Below are 15,625 nucleotides of genomic sequence, written 5' to 3' on the forward strand. Positions count from 1 at the left end.
CTCAGATGTCATAAAATTGCTAATAGAAAAACATACATTTGTAATTCACTTCCTGCTAGTTCCAATACTTCTATTAATATTTTCTTCCAAAGAATACATTTATAATACTTTGCCATCGTCAAATACGTACATTCTTCATATTTAAATATTTGTTACTGTTATTATTAACCTATGACTTTTATTCCTTGTTAACTTGTTTCACTGTTATTAGTAAAGGTCACCATCCAGGCCATGAAAGTCTAAGGGCTGTGTGTGGACGTAAAAACTCTACACCAGTCATTTTCGACTGAAACCTCTGTAACGTCACAGGTTGCTTCTTGGCTTCTCACTAAGAGGGGTAGGAGCTAGTCGATAACGGAACGTTGATAAGAGACAGTAGTGAGAGGCAACTAAAGATATCGATAGTGCATTCGATGGGTTTGCAGGCATACTACTCATGGATTCATGCCTCCATATTCACTGCCAACACTTGCTCTCCTACGTCTTACTCCTTCTTATCTCATTGCATTACTCTCTGCTTTTCTCAGATTGTAAAACCATGCTCCTACTTCGTATTATAGCGAATTGGATATTACTGCTCTACATATTCTTAACTTCGGTATTCAAGGAGATGCTGTAGTCAGCAGCGCGTTCGGCCCCTTTACTATTCCAGGCTGCTCCCAGGTATCCATTGCATTGGAATGAGGGTAAAGCAAGAGAGATTTCCCGATCTTACCGGGATCTGGCACGTTACCGACTACAGTATCGAAGCTCTTGTTTTACTGTTACTAATCTAGTAAAAATTACCGTGCTTGGTTTTTTTTAAAAAAATAAAAGGACATTATTGCAGCTAAGAGTACAAAAGTATCTTACATGATTCGATTTATTTAATCATTTCGTTTAATTCTGTTAATTCCCTCCAGTCTGCAATTTAAACCTACAATGAGAATATCTCCGACTGGATTTGAAGATAGGGCCGCGGTGGCTCAGTGGTAGAGCGTTCACCTCTGATGCATAGGGTTCTTGGTTCGATCCCAGCTCGCACGTTGCCAAGTGATCTTTGCTGTGGACAAACGCCGTGTGTGGGTTTTTTCTGAGTTCTCCCGTTTTTTCCACTTTCTTAATTCCATCATTTTCTTTATTTCTCACCATCACTGTCTCCTTTAGCCTAGCCGACATAATCGTGGGACGTAAAACTTAACGAGTTGATAACGATCGATTTGAAGATATGATCTCCTAAATTAAAGGCTAATAAACAATACTGATCCATTATTTATTTCTGAGTGTAACGCGTACGGAAAAAGATGCTAAGGGAAATAGATTCTTGAAGAATAAAGTTATGCTAATTCTCTTTCTCCTTTGAGTACATGTTTAAAACCACCAATGCCAACTATTAAGCCGCAAGTCGCGAACCATTTTCAATAAGTCCCTTCAGTCACTGAGCTATCCCCTTTCTGCCTGCCTGTTCCAATCACTTCAGTACCACAGCTTCCCTTTCCACTTCGATGAACCATCAACGGCTTGATGAAGTAATCAAGTGCTTCCTCAATTATGCCCCCAAAAACCTCTTCGACCAGCGTGGCCTTTCCTCCCCTCTCTCATTGTTTCTCTAGTGGCGACCCCCTTTCCATCTCTTGTGAACTAGATCCCAACCCCGCCCTACAGTGATTTGTTACCTAGTTAGGCGGTATTACACCACTTAATGGTCTTAATTCAATTCTGTAGGTAATAATGTTACCTTCTCGTATATACGCTACTCTTCAACCTTTTCAACAAGATGGCAAGCGTCGTCATTCCTCTTTTTTTTTTCCCTTCTGCTTTCTTCCATGACCATTCAGTCTAATGCGCACGGCAGCCATCTTCGTAGGCTCTTTGTGTAATTGGTCAAGAGGGTCTCTTGAAATCGTACCAGCGAAAACACACAGCCGGGGGGAACGAACTTCACTTAAAAAAAAATCCTCCCGTCTATTTTCTGTTGTACTTACTATTCTTGAAATCTTATACGAACTATTTTTTTTAGTACTACTCTTGTTAGGAGAGGATTGCTTATATATCTACATGATGAGAAAAACTCTTAAGTAGCGCATATAGATTTTTTTCCCTCTGCAAGTCTTCCCTACACATTTAATTCAATGGATCAGTGAGCACACAATCGTGGAAACACATACCGCGTGAACAAGGTTTTTCCTTTTACAATTTTGTTAAAAAGAACTTACTCAAAGAAACACGTAATAGCAGAAGTAACGCTTAACATAACATTATTTCTAATTTATATGATATAATACCCAGACTCACTTCAACACACATTGTTTCACAAATGTTAGATGGCTAAGAAATCTAGTAAACAAGTTTCATTATCAATATGTTTGAAATACTTTTATTTTTTAATTTTTCACGCGAAATTTAGTCACGAGAGAGCTCAAGAAGCATCTGAGAAATTCTAATCTCTTAGCGAGCTAAAAGGAATGAAATGCAAAAAAGAAAGTAATAATAATAATAATATGAATTATCTACTTTATATCAGGAAAATTTATTCTCAGTAATATACTACGACACCGAACTATGAGCTTTTCGTATATTTCTCAAAGTTGAAAATAAAAGAAGTGGCGTTAAGGAAATATTTTGAAGATACCCTTCTAGACATATTAGATACTTACCGAATTTGAAATGTTTTATCAAAAGCTTAATAGCGGCAAGGGTGGCTCCTCCCGTATCAATAGTAAAATCTGGAAGTCGATTGGTCTCTATATGAAAAACATCTTTCACTTGTATAACCTAAATTATATCATGTAAGATTTCAAGTTAGTTTAGTTTAGTTATAAATGTTTCTAGGCATTCAAGTATTTATGATCTTAAACCCGTCACGTGAGAAACGGTCTCTCTCGGCGAACACATTATCCAGGGAAAGAAAGAAGACCTGAGGAGAAAACCCATCAAAAACCTCATTCAGAACAACTCGCGTGAAAAAGCTGTTATCATTTCGACCGAGTGTCTCTACCGGAAATTGAACCCGGAGCCGCTCGCACCAAAGACGGGAGTGTTAGGGACTACGGTATGTGGGGCCTCTGTAATATTTCAAATTGAAGAAAATGTCAATATAGGAGGGGACGTATGTCGCACGTCTTCAACCAGAATACTTTAGAATATTACACGAAACACACATTGTACACAAAATAGTTTGTGAGCTTTCTCGTGACTAAGGGGTTAGTGTATACGCCTTTGGAGTAGAAGACTCGAGTTCGATTCCCGGCGGAAGCTCGTGTGATTCGGATTCCACATTAAACTGTAGGTCCACGTCTCATATAGTCTCACTGCTGCAAGGAACATTAAGCTCAAATCAAATCAAATCAAATCAAACGTGTCAATAAGTGCTGCTAAGTTATTTGCTTTTATTGTACAGCCACGAACATAAATAAGTAGAGGTTGAAACCATAAGATAAAAAGACTCTTACCTCTACTTACTTATGTTCGTGACTGTACGTAAAGAATAGGCACTAATAAGTTTAATTTCGTGGTAAAGCACAGCTAATGATAGAGTATCGCTTAATTTTATATTTTGTTATTCTTCCATTTAAGATTTCAACTAAGCGAAGTAAGTAGAAATAGGGTGATGTGAAGGATACAGATTTCATGGTTAACGTTCAAGATCTCAAGTTCAATCTTGACCCCTACCTACTTTATGCTAATCCATGTACTAATATTTGAAGTTGTAAGTTCCTCAGGGTTCTCTCCTTGTATACAGGGTGTTTCAAAACAACACCAACAACGTTTAGGAGGTGCTTTCTGATACCAAGATAAGACAAAAAGTATAGACCAACCCGGGTGCACAAATGCTTCCTTTCGGAGTTATAGGCTGCCGAAAAAATAATTAAAAAAAGTAAACTTTAAAGGTCCATAGCTCCAAAACTATAGGACCTATCATAAATTGTGCACCCAGGTTGGTCTATACTTGTTTTCTTATCTTTGTGAAGGAATCACCTCCCAAACGTTGTCGGTGTTGTGTTGAAACACCTTGCATATTTCCTCAGTTTCACCAAACCTGTATCCGGAGAGTGTTAGAGTATGAGATTACCTATTTTAAAATATTGAGCACAAGATAAAATGGAAGAAAACGAAAACCAGTTTAATGTCTCAGTCATACTGTCTTCAGGCATCATCAAGATTAGACGCAATTTCTGCACGAGCAATTCTCCAATGAAATAAGCAGTTGCCATGAACAAGACCAGAGACAGTTCGTGCGAATCAAAGAAAAATGCCTAAATCACGGATAGAACCTCAAAATCAAATGTTACAGTATCTAACAGCCATATTAGGATTGGTTCTCGGTGAAGAGAGAATTTTCGGTGTTGAAAGGGCATTGTGATACACTATTTGAATTGAAAGGAAGCGAACTCTGATGTAAAACGTCAGAAATAATGGCGATGGGAGTTGCTCGATGTGTTGATCACACATCACTCCTACAAAAATGTTATTTAGCCGATCATATCCCTCTATACGATCAGCTGAAGCTAGTGAGTGTAGCCATAAAGCCCCTCCCTCTCAAATAGCTTAGCTCTCATTCCATCCAACTAGTATAACCATCGTAAGTACTATGCCTTTGGTGGAAGCTCACATGCCGATATACAGAATCTTCCACCACAGTGAATTTCGTACGTAAGTACTCTGTTGTGTTGAATTCTCACATACCAACATACCTTTCACCATACATATCTCAAAATGCAGCTTCTGTGTTCTTGAGCTCTGTACGCGCCTTTGGCGCCGGAGACCCGGGTTCGTTTCCTTGTGCAGGCTCACGTGGTTTGGATCTCACTTCAGAGAGTAGAAGCGATTCAATTGGCAATAGATGGCATCATGTTGTTCTAGCTTTGAATGTATTTTAACGGAGAAAGCAAAAAATCATAATAATTCAGTTAAATTCAAGTTAAGTGAATGCTGAAACTTTACTAAAGACAAATCGAACTATTAATCAGATATTATTCTATGCAGTTTTCAATGATTTTGTCTCAGTAACATGTTTCCGTTAGTAATCAAGACAACAAGACAAAAAAAAAAAAATAATAATAAAATAAAATAAAAAAATAAAAAATAAATAAAAAAAATAAAAAAAAGTAAAGTGCACGGATTAATTGCTAACTAATTGATTTAATTTACACTTAGAAAACATTTCCTCTTTCATCACTTAAATGTCACTGAATTATTGGACATTCTTTTACTATCTTAAAAATACATTGGAAAGAAAGGAGAAATATGCCATCTATTGACAAAATGAACACCTTTATACTCATCTCAATCTGTAAGCCCACGTCTCATTCAGTCGCTGGAGTGGGTCAGCGGGTCGTGGTCAAGAGGGTCAACAGGATGACCCACTGCGATCCACTCTGACTCATTCTGGCCCACCGACCCACTCTGCTCAGTGCATTGTAGACAGAATCTTATGAACAGTGGTGAATTTGTCTTTTACTTTCAAGGCCTCCATTTTAATTCCTTTTTCATCTGTTTCTATTTACTTACCTGAGATGAGCATATCTAAGTAAAAAAAAGAACTTGAGGCACTTTTGAATATTGATATTTGTAATTGTAATAATAGCAATAGGACTTACTACTTGACTTTCGAGATACAGTCGAATTTTACACTGTTTTTTTCTTTTTTTATTGTTGGCCAACTTTACCTTTCATGACTTTCAAATTTCATCCTATTTCCCATTGAAAAGCATCTGCAATTTAACAAGGAAATAATTATATGTGATAATTAAATTGAAATTCATCGCAATATGGCCCATGACAAGCACTTTACCATTTTATAGGTTATCGTAAGGGTCAGATGCACCGTTATTGTAACAGAGTGGTGCTTGAGTGATTGACCGTAGAAATTCAAACTCCGATTAGTGATAATTTCACAGCCTTATTTTATTAGAACTGTAAACTCTTTAGTTAATGGAGAGGAGGACGTGAATCATGGGTCAGAGTTTATGATGATGGGTTTTAATGGCTGGTGGGTCAGAGTGGGTCATGGTGATGGTGGGTCAGAGTAGATCACAGTGGGTTAGTGTGTCATGATGGGTGGTCGGTCATGGGTCAGATTTTCATTGACCCACACCATCTCTGCTCTCATATAGTCTCGGCGCTGAAAGGAACACTAAATTCTGTGTTCTTACCAGTTTCTTTCCTTCAAACATTCGTTCTATATTTTCTTCAAATATTCCTGCCACTCATTTATACATTTCGTTCTATCCAACAAATTTTCAACATTTCTGAAGTTATTGTTGGGATTGTACTTCACATAACCACGAAAGTAGAAAATTAACGTTCCGGCTCAACAAACTCAAACTCTTTTTATTATGTCTTGTTAGTTTATTTTACTGACATTCTGAAGCGTAAACAGCAAATAAGTAATTCATTGTAGTATGTTTAAACTGTTATAGATCTTCTTTACATAGATTGTCACAAGATAAAAACATCAGCTTAAGAGAAACCTTTTCTAGCTGGCTAAACGTGTAGACAACTACAAGCTGCACATCTGAACTCTGTCGAGAAGATACTTCACTACGATATATTGATGGATTTTTTTTTTTTTTGTACCCAATTTTTTTTTCATCCCTCCGGGAGACTCACGGAAACTAAATCCGGGAGACTACTTGGAACTAATGGAGGCAGAACGGAAGCGGGATCTCCTATTCAGATCATTCTAGGGGAGGGGGAGGGTAACGAAAGGAGCGTCGCTTTTGTGTCCTACGTCTATTTTAGTGACCTCTCAACAAAGTTTCCAACCGTCCTCAAATTTTCGTAGCATTTGCCACAAGTTTACAAGTTCACAAGCCATATATGAGATTGAAATTTTAGCGATATTTATGAAATTGTCTAAACAAGAACCACATGACATCTACCACATAGAACCAAGCACGAAATATCTGGAAATTTTAAGTTTCTCATTCCATGGTCATGCTCCTTAAGCATGGTAAATGAAAGTGAATAAATATACAATAATTGCTCGAATGATGTTTTGATAAAAAGGAAGAAATTACAGTACCTTACAAATAAATACTAATGAACACAAATGTACACTAATGAATACATATAAAATTCACACTCGAACCTCGTAGCCAGGAATTAACTTAAAGATTTACGTTCGTTTGGAGTTCATCATTCCTTTCCAACATCGATAAGACAAGGACATACAACCTACTGTGAGATCCGAATTACAAGATCCAGTCTCCTATACTGAAGTCAAAAACGTTATCGAATCATGAAGGAGACCTAGAACCAGCCTAAAGAAAGAAAAATGAAAGCTTAACAAGTAATACTAAAACTGTTGAAGAAACGGATAAGATAGTACTCGTGGTTTCTGAGTATTTTAAGAAATATGAATCCGATTTGCATACAAACGCTAAAAGTCAATCTAAAGACGCTTGTTTAATTATCCAGTTCTGGCTGAGTTCGACTGAAATTTATTAAGAACTGCAAGTAGAGACCTCAATTACTCAGTCTATTTCATAGATAAAAATAACAAAATTGTTCTTCTGACACTTGTGCATTTCTTGTCTATATCCTTATACAAGGTGTCTACTGAGTTTCATTTTCAAAATTCCAGTATATTTTCAGTATATTCAGTATAACAGGGTGTCTACTAAAATTCCAAAATGAAATTCCGTGACCTTTTCTTCACCAAATCATAAAATTTCTTAACATTTTCAAGAGCAAATTTGGTGCGAATTAGGCCGAATTTTCATCCATACGATAGAAACGTACTTTGCTTGCGATTTGGTAGCGTCTAAAGCCGACCATAGACATTTTTGGTGGTGAATTTTGTCGTTTTATAGAACGAAATTTTCCAATTTGTACTTACATTTGTACAGTTAAAAAAATCGTGACCCAAAAGCTAAATTTCGTGACTTTTTCATGACTTTCATGACCGTTTTCTGATTTTGTGACTTTCGTGACCGATAGACACTCTGTATAACCATCACCAAAATTCTAGTACCTAATACAATGATTTTTTAAAACTTCTTTAGGAATAATCACACTCTTGATGATTTCAAGACTGTAACTGTTTTACCGTCAAAATAATATTTTATTTGTAATATATTTAGTTAGTCCTTTTTTTTAAATACAAATGATTTTTTAACATTTTTTCAAAGGGCCTCCCAACTCTCCTCACAGCCCTCCACCCCACTCATTGCTTTAAATGTCTAATTACAAAATGTATAGAGCTCTTGCTTTGGAAAAATTTACAACCTCAATGGATACAAAATTGTTTCTAAGACTATTAAAATCATTACAGACATATTATATATATATATATATATATATATATATTGTTGACAAATTACCAGTTTCATGATTTTCCAGTATGTAGATCAAAATTCCAGTATATTTCCAGCATTTCCAGTATCGAAATTAAATTTCAGTACAATTCAAGTATTTTTAGTATTTCCAGTATCAGTAGACACCCTGTTATACGAAGAATTAACTTGGAATGTAAGTGACGATTTTAAAACATCTGTCCTTTACCACTATAACAGACCAACGTCTTATTATTTTCACCTACAGTATTTATTGTCCGACATTTGTATTTGTAATTTAGACATCTTGGCATAATTTAAATGATTACTGATTATTTAATAAATTATAGTTTTCTTTGTTTTCCAAGTTTCGAGTGTTAAAATTGTGTACTAAGTCACAATAGATACGCATTTTGGATAGCCAAAAGACATACAAATTTTGATTGTACATCTCCCAATTTTAATACAGAATTGTATTAGAGTATTTGAACTGATAGATAATTCTGTTTACGTCAAATGGATGTAAATTCTTTGATTGTATATTGCGTATTGTGTCTTATATTCCATATGACACATTCATATTCTAGTTTACTTCTGACACTGATAATTTTACTGTGCTAGAATTTCAAAAATTACTTTTCGTTTTTCAGAACGAACGTTTGATGTAATCACTCTGGTAAATAGTCAATGTAAGCAGGTGAGGTTATCTGTGGAAACAAAGGCAATACTTCAGTCTTTAAGAAATTTAGTTTCGATACTCTGCTTTATACTTGAGTACTTAAATACGGTATTTTTTTTTTTCGGATACATGACACATGTGAGTAGGATATGTCGTTTATCAAGCACCATTGTGAGCAGAGGAATTTATTTACATAATCTTGAGTCTAATTCTTGGATTGATTTAATAGTTTTAAATAATTTTAAGTCGTCGATGAGTAGTACTGTTGTAGTCTTGGTTAACAGGATTGGCACGTCACTTATAAATAGTATGAAAATACAGGACGGAAATTTGATTGATTGATTATTTGGATTTAACGTCCCGTTTAGCAGCGAGGCTATATGAGACGTGGACCTACTGATCAACGTGGAATCCGAACATAAGCTCCCGCCGAGAGGGACGGAAATTAGAACCGTGTAGTATATATCCTGATCGTACTGTCTGAGATTATAGTAGACAAACCAAATATCTACGAGTTTCATGTGGTATTAAAGATAACCCTCCTCCCCTATACAACAATTAGCCTAGGAGTCAAACCCAAGGCCTACTCCCCGAATTTTGAAGAGATCGCATTAGTTTACTCTTCCCTGCACTTAAGAGAGTAATTCACTATATCAAATGGAATTAAAAAAGAAAGAATTGGAAGACACGTAATTTCAGTACTACAATAGGCAAGAAAATAGGAAAGTAAATATTTAAAATTCAATAGCGTATTTGAAAAATCTATACAGGGTGTTTCAAAACAACACCGACAACGTTCTAGAGGTGATTCCTAACGCCAAGATAAAACAAAAATTATAGACCAACTTGGATGCACAGTTTTCTTTCGGAATTATAGGCTGCTGAAAACATGAACTTTAAAGATCCATAGTTCCAAAATATGGGACCTACCATAGCCTGGTCAAGACTTCACTTAGGAACTAGCATGTGCCCTATCCAAAAATACATCTTTCAGAATCCTGCGGTACTTCCGCAACAATTTTTGTAGAGGTAGTTGGTGAGTACTTCAAATTATATGCCCGTAACCAACTCCGAAAGAAAGTATTTGTGCACCCAGGTTGGTCTATACTTTTGTCTTGGTGTCAGGAGTCACCTCCCAAACGTTGCTGTTGATGTTGTTTTGAAACACCCTGTACACTTCGACAGTACACAGATTTACACCTACTTTTTATAAATGATTGCTTTTCAGAATCGTGTAGTACCAATGAAACAATTTTAATCAGAAAAGTTTGGTTATTGGGATGATTACTCCAACCCAACAAGATTTATATATTTCATTTGACGTAATGATTACCCCCTAATCTTTTCATCATCATAATGAAAAACCCAGTATGTGTATTAGAAATGAAGGAATTTCATTTTGGTCATACTTTTGTGTACCTTATTATTTTGCACATCAGTTAGTAACACTGCTTCCCCACCTCAGACTCTAGTTTCACATCCTCTATTGAATGTGAGCGAAAATTACACTTCACATTTCCCTCGTTCGAATAGGTAGGTAGATAGTGTCATCCCATGACCTTTTCATGTCTTTGTCGGTAACCATATCATCAACTATCTCAGGTGATGTGAGACGACGTTTCCGAGTGGGAGGAAATGTGCTCTGGAGAATATACTCTCTCCCAAAGAACCAATTACAGTAATCTCAGTTTTCAACCATTGTTTACGCTTGCGGTATCCCACCCACTGATAAGCTTAATTGTTTCCGAACGATCTACGCCTGTCAGCAAGAGTAAAATGGGTTTGATTTCGTAAATGTAATCCTTTGAAATGGATTTGGCATCGGCAATCCATTCTACCTATAACACTTGATAGACGATACTCGGTGATCGAGTTCCATAAAATAGCTTGCATCAAAAGCCTTGTAAAAATAAGAAAAAAATAAATAAAATAATTAAAAAAACTTGGTGAGCATATATCGTGGTAGGAAAAATGATTACTTTTCATATTCATAATAAAAATTCAAACCAGAGTTTCGATCACAAAATGTTACGTTTGCTACACAAGTTATTACATTCCTTGTCTTATGAAATAAAGGATATATGTAGACTGAATATAAAATCCGTGCTAGGTGCCAAAACGAATATATTGAGTAAACAGCCGAGATGTTACTTCAGAACTGATGGGCCATATAAGCACGCGCGTTATTCTGGGGATTATTTGAACTATTTCCATAGTGAATACTAGATAGCTAGTTTTTACTGAGTAGTGTTAGGCACATAGGCCATATTTTTACGTTAAACCGAACTTCTCCATGTTTGGCACTTAGCACGGATTTTATATTCAGTCTACATATGACCTTCCAATGGTTACATCTTCGGACAAATAAAGATTGGACGATTTCTTTAGCAGATTTTCCCAACCTGGAGGAACTGCAAAAAGCCAATAAACTACAGAAAAGTTGCGTTTCACTACTAAAGATGATAAAAACTACTCAATGCATCCTCATCTGAAATCGAACACGGGATCTCACACACCAAAAATACTAAACCAAGGACAAGGAAGTTTAGTTTGCATGATTTACAAATGTGAGCGTCAACTAAGAGAGTTATAATTTCACTGATACAGTTTACCTTTCATTCCCATGGATCATTCATATGAACAGTATTCTTTAAAATATAAAAATACTAAATTGTATATTGCTATATGAACTGTACATAACGTCTGGCAAGACTTCGGGTGCGCCCAATTAGCTTCTCTCTGCCGTGATGACATGCTACAGGTAAATTTAGTGTTCTTGACGCATTGACCACACCCGATTTTAACTTGTTCGTTCTAACCCAAAGGCCACAAAATTTGTACCTCGCCCACCTTCCGAAAGCCGTAAATCTGCTGTTTCATTTGACGGCCTCCATTTGTCAAGGTGGGCCTCTCCAGCAAATGTAAACAGGCAACCAATCAAATTGAACCGAACGTGATGTCTTCACTGAATAGATTGTTCCCCTATTTTATCTCTGCAGCACGAGTCTTCACAGCAAACACTTGTAAACAAACACAAGATGCAATTATTACGAAGGGGAAAAAACGAAAGAAGAGGAAGAGAAAATATTTTTTTCCTGTGATTTCTCATTTAACAAAACAAATTGGCTAAGTGATTAGATTTTTTAAAAAATGATTTAAATTTGTTGTAATTTATGTTCAAAGATAATTGACTTCGTGTGTGTGTCACTTAGGAAATATAAATAACGTATGCATTTTCTTAGATAAGTTAATCACCTACGAAAGTGGGTAGCAGATTGAATTTCAATACTAAGTTCTTTCGGCTCTCTCTTTTCCACTTCGCAGATTCATGCGTTGAGTGAAAGTGAGACGAACTACAGAAATTTACTTATTACTAACTACGTGGAATTTGTCCTACTTTACACTAAATATAATAATAATAATAAAGCAAAGTGCAAGATAAAGGTGTAAAAGATGTGAAAACAAGCTTTTTAGATATATATCTATTTTAAGTCTCTAATGCGAATTTAAAATTCTTAAAAATTTTGAAATAGGCTACTCAGATCGATCAAAATACTGTAAAGATAAACCTATTATGTTACAAATATAAAATACTGTCGTTGTGTTGTTTTGTTTTTCAACTGTATTCATTTTCGACTGCATATAACTTTTCTGTATTTAAAAATGAAATATTTTAAGTTTTATCCCACAGTTATGCCGGCTAGGCAAAATGAGACAGTGATGATGAGAAATGAATGAAATGGTGGAATAAAGAAAGTTGCAGGAAACGAGAGAACCCCGAGAAAACCCACATACATGGTGTCGTCCACCACAAAGCTCACTTGGCGCGAGCTTTGATCGAACCATGGACCCCTTGCACCAGAGGTGAACGCTCTACCACTAAGCCACCGCGGCCCCCTATTTCTGTATTTAAGTTTGCAGTGAGTTTGAAAGAGGCAATAAAGATATATTAACCTTAAGTTGACGAAATAATTTTCTGAAGTCTTTTCAGATAAGGGTGAATTCACGAAATAACTACTTACAGTTACTCTGAATGGCATACGTAAAACATCATGCTCTTGTTTTTAAAGTAATATAGGGACCATCAGAGTAACTATAAATAGTTATTTCGTCATCTCAGTATTATCTGGAATGACTTCGAAAAGTTATTTCAAGTAAAGGTTAATATAAATTAGCGTGTAATAGTTAACAATATTTTGCTTTTCATAAACATACACATGATTTTTCTGTTTTTTATAACTTTTCTTTTCCTATTGAAAGACTACTCAATTTTGTAGAAGTACTGTTGCCAATTGAGATAGGATACATACACTTAGTTTTAAAGACAAACTTACATATACAAAGTGTTTTATATATACAAGGTGTGTTCAAAAAACACCGAACTTGTAAAATAGCGCGGCAACCGGCACAGGGAGCGTGCTGCGGCTACTGCCATTTGTCTTGTTTCGCTATTCGTCGGATTAGTAACAAAGTTACAATGAAAAGAGCTTGAAGAACGACGTTTGAGAAATTTTGCTACAAACTTGTCAAAAATGTTTACATTTCAATTGCTTAACCAAGCATACGGGAGGGCCTGTATAAGTTGAACACAATGCTGTAAGTGGTTTAAGCGTTTTGAAAAGGACAGAATGTCGGTTAGTGAGGATCCCAGGCCTGGACGATGTTCCATATCATGTCGAGACAGGTCGTGATGCGAATAGTAGAAATCGTCATTTAACTGTTCGAAAAGTTCCTAATGAAGTGAGCCAGTCATTGTATCAAATTTTGACTGAAAAACTTCAGTTGTGTTGCGCCAGTGCAAAATTCGTTTGCAGTTATCTGCAAAACATCAGGCTTTCGCTGTACCCCATCCACCCTACTCTCCGGACCTAGTCCCAGCAGACTTTATCCTGTTTCTAAAACCTAAAACCATTTGAAAGGATTTCGTTTCCAAACCATAGAAGAGATTCAAGACAACGTAAAAAGATACCTGCATGCCATCCCAGAAGGTGCGTTCCAGGAGGCTTTCCAAAAATGGAAGAAATGGTGGATACAGTGTATTACCAGTAGAAGGGACTACTTTAAGGAGTACAGTGCTTAAAATGTTGTAAAATGAGTAATACAGATTATAGCAAAAGTTCATTTTTTTAAACACACCTCACATATACATCTCACAGTGGTGTAACTAAGAGCTCGTGGACCTCCCTGCAGACAGTGTGGAGTGGGGTCCCTTCTCCATATTTCTATTGAAAGGACAATACGAAATACTGGCCAATTATTCAACGTTCAAGCAGGACTTACTGATAGTACAATCGGAAACCACCACTGTACAGTGCTTAAAATGTCCGATCTGTATGAGTCGTTGAGTTCCGAACTGGTTTTTGTCCATTTACAGCAAGTCCGGGAAAAGTTAGAAAAACTACAGGACCTGTTTGTTTTGTAGAACTGGAAATACTTGAGTGTATTCATGTGAATCACTTGAATATCTTCAACCATTTCCAGTTCTACAAAACCTATCAATCCTACAGTTTTCTCGGTTTTCCGGGATTTAGTGTCAGTGAACAAGAGCCGATTTGGAACTGGGCGATTAAAACATAGGAAGAGTTTATTTTGGTCATACAAGTCAATTAGTTACTTAAATTCCGCAGAGAGGGTCAATGAGCTCGGATCTTACGTTCAATGACATCACAAAGGTGTTGTTCAATTGGATTAAGATTGGGTGAGTTTGCAGACTATTGCGGCAATTGGCATTCATCACAATGCTCCTCGAACCACTGCATAACAATGGCCGTGTGACGAGGGGCGTTGTCCTGTTGAAAGATTCCATTCCCAGCTGGAAATATGGTCGATATGAATAGGTGTACGTGATCGGCAATGATCTGCCGATAGCTAGGAGCCGTCATGGTGTCCTCCACACGCACAATTGGCTCCACGAATGACCATGTGGAGGTTCCTCAAATACAAATGAGCCACCACCAGCCTGTCGCCACTCTGCTCTACGTCTCGTATAGCTGTTTCCCAGGAAGACAAGGATTCTGATCCGACCATGTAATGTTGTATTATTGCTCTGTGGTCCAATAGCTGTTGGCATGTGTCCATTCTGGTCGTTATCGATTGTGCCCTGAGGTTAACGCATGTCGAACGTCAGGTGCGGAAATCCATACATAATAGCATTCGGTGAACTGCATGCTCAGACACATTCGTGCTTTGACCACCGGTACAGTCTGTTGGAAGTCGGCTATTAATTGTGCCACAGATTTTGCCTATTCTGTTGTACGAACCTCGAAGGTCTACGACATCCGACATTTTTAATGAGGTGTGGCCGTCTCACTTCTTCTGGTTTGGTATGGTAATGATATCATCGTCCTTTTCCCAACCTTGGAACAGGGCCGGCTCGTCCATATAGACAACCTAGGCGACTGCCTAAGGCGGAAACATTTAGAGACGGAATAGCAGACACTTTTTTTTAACGTGCGGTTTATCAACATTAGCCAAATCGTACTTGCGCCCGCCAGCGCCCTACACATTTAGGAAGAGGAAGATAATGAAAAGTGGGATGACCCAATATCGATTACTGCTCACCTATATGAGCGAAGGAACATGTATCTGGCCATAATAGGTTTCCGTGTTCCCACTATTCATTCTATGACTAAGAAGGCCTGCATTATCTGAATATCCAGACTCCGGATGCCCGCAGAAATATCACTGA

Source organism: Thermobia domestica, chromosome 8 (genome assembly GCF_964235325.1).
Source record: "Thermobia domestica chromosome 8, izTheDome1.hap1.1, whole genome shotgun sequence".
Lineage (NCBI taxonomy): Eukaryota > Metazoa > Arthropoda > Insecta > Zygentoma > Lepismatidae > Thermobia > Thermobia domestica.